Below are 6,000 nucleotides of genomic sequence, written 5' to 3'. Positions count from 1 at the left end.
TTTACAAGTAGTGGCGGACCCAGAAATTTTTTTCAGCGGGGGCAAAATATTAAAGGAAAATTGATAATTAGAAAAAAAAAATGAAACACTTAAAAAGTATAACCATAAATAATGTTGGATATAGGAAAATTATAAAACACATCAAAACATTATAAAAATATTCATAACAAAATATGAATATAATCAATTTGATAAAATAATTTGAATAAAAGATCCATTATAAATTACACAGCTCATCTCATTATTAATATCAATGAAGATTATATTATTGTGTTGAAGCAATATGCACTATTAATAATATTGAAAATGTGAAATAATGTGAAAAGATAGTGTTAATGGTGAAAATGTGAAATAAAATGTCAAAAAAATTGAAAACAGACCACATGCCCAGCCACAAATTTGAACCCTAGCATACCTTTAAGCCAACCATGCACTCTACCAACTAGGCTAAGTCACATTCTATTATCAATTCTCTATTTTTTAATACTTATACTAAAACTTCTACTATATATACACATATACATACAAGGGTTATATAAGAGGTGGGGGGTGGGGTGAGTGGGGGCAGCTGACCCCACTGCCCCCACTGTGGGTCCGCCTCTGTTTACAAGTTATTATATATGAATAAAAGTACCTAATACACACGCCTTGGCTGAAAATTTCTTGGTCCAAAAAATGACAAGCTTAAATTGAGAATGATTGGTTAGATTAATCGGACTATCTTATTATGCTTGCAACAAATTAAATTTCAGGTTAAATTCGGAAGTGCTATGTCTACGTTTATACTTAATCACTACGAGAACTACTGCTTTGTTAATCTATAAATTCTTATGCACTGTTGAGATATGAGTAGTGGTGAAGTGAGATATATATTTATCACGTCAAAATTATTATAAATCACAAGAACGAGTAAGATCAATGGTACACAATATAATAAAATATAGATTCACATATTAAATTTTTATTTGAACCTAATTATATATACACACGTATGTAGCTAACTATCTTGTAATGTGATGGCATCCGGATTATCATTCTAATTAGATTGGATGGTCATAAGTTCAAACCTTAGTGGTGAGAGCTTAGATTTTTTAGGTCGAAAATGTTTGAGAAAGTATATATATATATATATATATATATATATATATATATATATGTGTGTGTGTGTGTGTGTGTGTGTGTGTGTGTGTGTGTGTGTGTGTGTGTGTGTGTGTGTGTGTGTGTGTGTGTGTGTGTGTGTATTCAAATGAGGACAAGTATATTATAGAGGACTGTGATGACAGAGGTAGTGTGTGCCATTAGCTGGTATGTTGTGTGCATGGCCGAATGAAGTCGTGTGCCACAGTTTGTATGTCGCGTGCTAGTTTTGTTAATTTATAGAGCCTGGGTTCAAAACCTGATGTTTACATTTATTCTTGTGTGCCATTATGTATTAAGTTGTGTGTTTGGTATTAATTTGTTGTGTGCCCATTATTTGTCCTCACAGTCCTCTATATATTTGACGGTAATAATGTTACCGGAAATATAATATTAGAATGACGTTCCGTGAAAGAGAGTAACAATAGTTGTATTGCTCTTTGTCTCAGTATAGAAAGTACAGTGTGTCCCCTGCTCAGCTGAGGGAAGTTCTATTTATGCTAGGTCCTAACGGTAACAACATGAAGAGACATCCTTGGGGAGCTGAGCTAATGGCAAGAATATGAAGAGTCATGAATGAGGCGTTGAGGCTTTAACTCTCTCTCATCAATGGTGGCATCAAAGGTGGCTTCAATGACAATAAATGTGACACCTGTTGGATTCTAACCGTTGGAGTTCTGCCCGTTGGGTTCCCATGTGATGCTGAGTCAGATGCTCATTTGTGATCCGGGTTGGGTGCCAGCCCTATTATCCTGTCACCAGTCCCCCCTACACCTGAGTCAACGGATGTGTTTGAGTTGACTTGGGAGTAAGGCTGAATCTATCTTGATCCTGTGTAGAATCCTGCTTGATTTAGGATATGTGATTTTATATATATATATATATATATATATATATATATATATATATATATATATATATATATATATATATATATATATATATATATATATATATTTTTAATCACATATGATTTTATTTTAATTCTTATGCTAGCCGAGATAGGCTTTGGCCTAGGTTGGCAGAGGTGCGTGTCTCCGGCCGAGGCGTCGCCTCGACCAATCGTGGCCGAGGCTTGCGCCTCGACCGATCGTGGCCGAGGCTTGCGCCTCGACCGATCGTGGCCGAGGCTTGCGCCTCGACCGATCGTGGCCGAGGCTTGCGCCTCGACCGATCGTGGCCGATGCGTCGCCTCGACTGATCGTGGCCGAGGCGTCGCCTCGACCGATCGTGGCCGAGGCGTCGCCTCGACCGATCGTGGCCGAGGCGTCGCCTCGACCGATCGTGGCCGAGGCGTCGCCTCGGCCGACCGTGGCCGAGGTGTGCGCCTCGGCCGACCGTGGCCGAGGCGTCGACTCGACCGACCGTGGCCGAGGCGTGCGCCTCGGCTGACCGTGGCCGAGGCGTCGCCTCGACCGATAGTGGCCGAGGCGTCGCCTCAACCGACCGTGGCCGAGGCGTCGCCTCGACCGACCGTGGCCGAGGCGTGCGCCTCGGCCGATCGTGGCCGAGGCGTGACCTCGACCGATCGTGGCCGAGGCATCGCCTCGACTGATCGTGGCCGAGGCGTTGCCTCGACCGATCGTGGCTGGGGCAAGCTCCGACCTTTTTTTTTTTTTTTTTTTTTTTTTTTTTGGAAACAACATGGGCGGATCACAAGCACGAGATATTATTCCAAAAGATTTCAGAATGCAAAGCGGGCGGACCGCGATTACCAAACACTAATCCCAAACGACTACTAGAATATTAAGGAAAATACTTAATCAAATGTTCCTAGCTCCATACCCGATCAATTATCTTTACAGATGGTGTGGACTTATGGATCATTTATGCCAATCTTTTTGCATGCTTTAACGTAACAACTGCGGGCCGCTCGCGGGTCTCCTCTGACGACCCCTATCCCGCTCGGAGTGGGGAACTTTATACACAAGTGTTCCACCGACACTATGGCCTTGAGGTTCTCCAGTGCCGGTCTCCCCAATATGATGTTGTGCGCACAAGTGAGTCTTACCACGATGAATTCCAAGTCAAGTTTGCGAATGTTAGGGCTCGTGCCTATCTCCACTGGTAAGACCACTGACCCCTCCGTCTCCACTGAATCATCCGTAAATCCAGAGAGTGGGGTACGTACTTCTTTGAGCTGGTTCCTAAGTATCCCTAACTTGGTGAAGGCATCGTAATACATCACATTGACTGAGCTTCCCGTGTCGACTAAGATGCGGCGGACAATGACATCGTTGACGTCCATCTCAATTCCCAGGGCGTCACGATGGGGTAACGGGCCCTCTGGGAGGTCATCATCAGAGAAGGTGATGGCATCCTGTCTCTGTTTCTTTTCTCTGGGAAGACTCGCCACTTCTCCCACGTATAGCCGCCGGCTCCACTTCTTTCTTTCCGCGGGCATGTCGCCCCCTGCAGGTCCACCATAGATAAAGTGTATGGTGTGCTTCTTTTGTCGTCTAGGCGCCACCTCGGTTTCTTTCTCGCTATCACTCTGCTCAGATATTTGGTCGTGTTCTCTTTTTTTCAAGGTGGACGGCTCGGTGACATCCTCATTTCTCCAGACATTTTTTGGTGGATTTTTTGATGGATCGTGCTGCGGCTGCTGCGGCTGCTTGGATCGCTTGACAAAATGCCGAAAGTAGCCCTGCTGGATGAGTTCTTCTATTTGTCTCTTCAAAACGTGACACTCATCTGTATCGTGGCCGGCTTGACTATGAAACCTGCAGTACTTTGTTTGGTCTGCCTTTGGGGAGACCTTCATGCACTCCTCGGGGAATTCTACCATTCACATCTCCTCAGCTTGCTGTAGAATGACACTGACGGGATGGGTAAGAGGAGTTAGATTACGCAAGGGGACCAGGCAAGGTCGTTCGTGGTCTCGGCCTTTTCCTGCGGTCGGGTGGTTCGAGGGTGGTGCCTGGCTAGGCGGGCCCGCTTTCCCAGGCTTCCCACCTTTCCTTCCATCCTCTTCGTCCTTCTTCTTTCTGTCGACGTCCTCTGCTTCAGCATAGCGGCTAGCCGTACTTATCAGATCTTCGTAAGAGCGGGGGTGGTGGGCGTTCAACTGCTTGTGGAAATACCCTGATCTTAAGGCATGGATAAATATCGGGATCGCCGCCTTGGAGTCGAAGTCGTAGACATTATTGACTTCCTTTTTTCCATTTTATCAGGAAGTCTTTGAGGCTCTCGCCTCTATCTTGCTTCACTACACAAGGTGAGAGAAGGGTTTCTTACGCTGTATGCTACCGGAGAAGTATGTCAGGAAACTCTTGGACAACTCCCCAAAGTTTTGGATCGAACCATCAGGGATGGTGTTGAACCAGTCTTGGGCCGCTCCATCCAGGGTGGACAAGAACGCTCGGCACATGATGGCGTCCCCTGCCCCGATCATTACCATAGCAGCCTTGTACCTCGTCATGTGGACGCGTGGGTCAGTGACCCCTGTGTACTCCTTGATGGCGGGCAACCTAAAGTCCCTCGGCAAAGGTACGTCCATGATGCTTGGGGAGAATGGTGCTGCCATCCGTACCTCGGGTTCCGGCGACTGCTCCCGTGCCTCCACCCTTCTTGCTAACTCCTCGATTCTTCTCTACAGCCTCTCGACCAGGGCCGACTCATCAGGGTGCCGGAGCGGGGCCGGCTGCCGCTCCTCCAAGTGTCGGTGTGGAGCCCGCTCATCAACGCGTCGCTTCCCCGCCGAGTGCCGTCGCTGAGCCGGCTCTTCGACGCGTCGCTCCTTCAAGTGTCGACGTAAGGCCGACTCATCAACGTGCTGGCGTGGGGTCGGCTCCCGAGACTCGCCCACCTCCTCTGTGGGTGATCTCTCGGCTTCTCTGTTTTCGTGTTGGCGAGGACCTCTGGTAGAGGATCCCTCGGTCCGTGGTCCTAATCTTTCCCGCACGGGCGCCCTTTGTCCCAATCGTTCTGGTGCAGATTGGGAAGGGCCTGGTTGTCGTCTGGCCGGTCCACTTCTTTGGGTCTCCACCCTTATTTCCTGGGGCTGCGGCGGGGGCACTTGGCCTTGCAGTCCCACCGCCACCTGATTTAGCGCCGCCGTCACTGCTTGTTGAATGACATCGGCAGTCGCCTGGAGGTTCACGGCTTGGTTCACCCCTCTATTGTTGAGTTGGTCTCGAAGGTCCCCTCCATTGTTGAGTTGGTCTCGAAGGTCCCCTCCATTGTTGAGTTGGTCTCGAAGGTCCCCTCCGCGATTGTTGGTGAGTTGGTCCCGGAGGTCACCTGAGGCATTGTCATTGTTCACGTTGCGAGAACCATAGGAGCTGCGGGACACCATTCTTTCAAGCTTGCTGTTGAAAGAAGAATGAGTTGTGTTGTAGCCTGCTTGAGTATTGGACTCAGGCTCTCAATGAAAGCACCAATGACGGTAATAATGTTACCGGAAATATAATATTAGAATGACGTTCCGTGAAAGAGAGTAACAATAGTTGTATTGCTCTTTGTCTCAGTATAGAAAGTACAGTGTGTCCCCTGCTCAGCTGAGGGAAGTTCTATTTATGCTAGGTCCTAACGGTAACAACATGAAGAGACATCCTTGGGGAGCTGAGCTAATGGCAAGAATATGAAGAGTCATGAATGAGGCGTTGAGGCTTTAACTCTCTCTCATCAATGGTGGCATCAAAGATGGCTTCAATGACAATAAATGTGACACCTGTTGGATTCTAACCGTTGGAGTTCTGCCCGTTGGGTACCCATGTGATGCTGAGTCAGATGCTCATTTGTGATCCGGGTTGGGTGCCAGCCCTATTATCCTGTCAATATTGTTGTCCTCATTTGAACTCAACCCTATATATATATATATATATATATATATATATATATATATATATTCCAAAAGTCTCG

The sequence above is a fragment of the Ipomoea nil genome, unplaced genomic scaffold, assembly GCF_001879475.1.
Source record: "Ipomoea nil cultivar Tokyo-kokei standard unplaced genomic scaffold, Asagao_1.1 scaffold3321, whole genome shotgun sequence".
Taxonomy (NCBI): Eukaryota; Viridiplantae; Streptophyta; class Magnoliopsida; order Solanales; family Convolvulaceae; genus Ipomoea; species Ipomoea nil.
The sequence above is the reverse complement of the archived record's forward strand: the minus strand, read 5'-3'. Positions refer to the sequence as shown.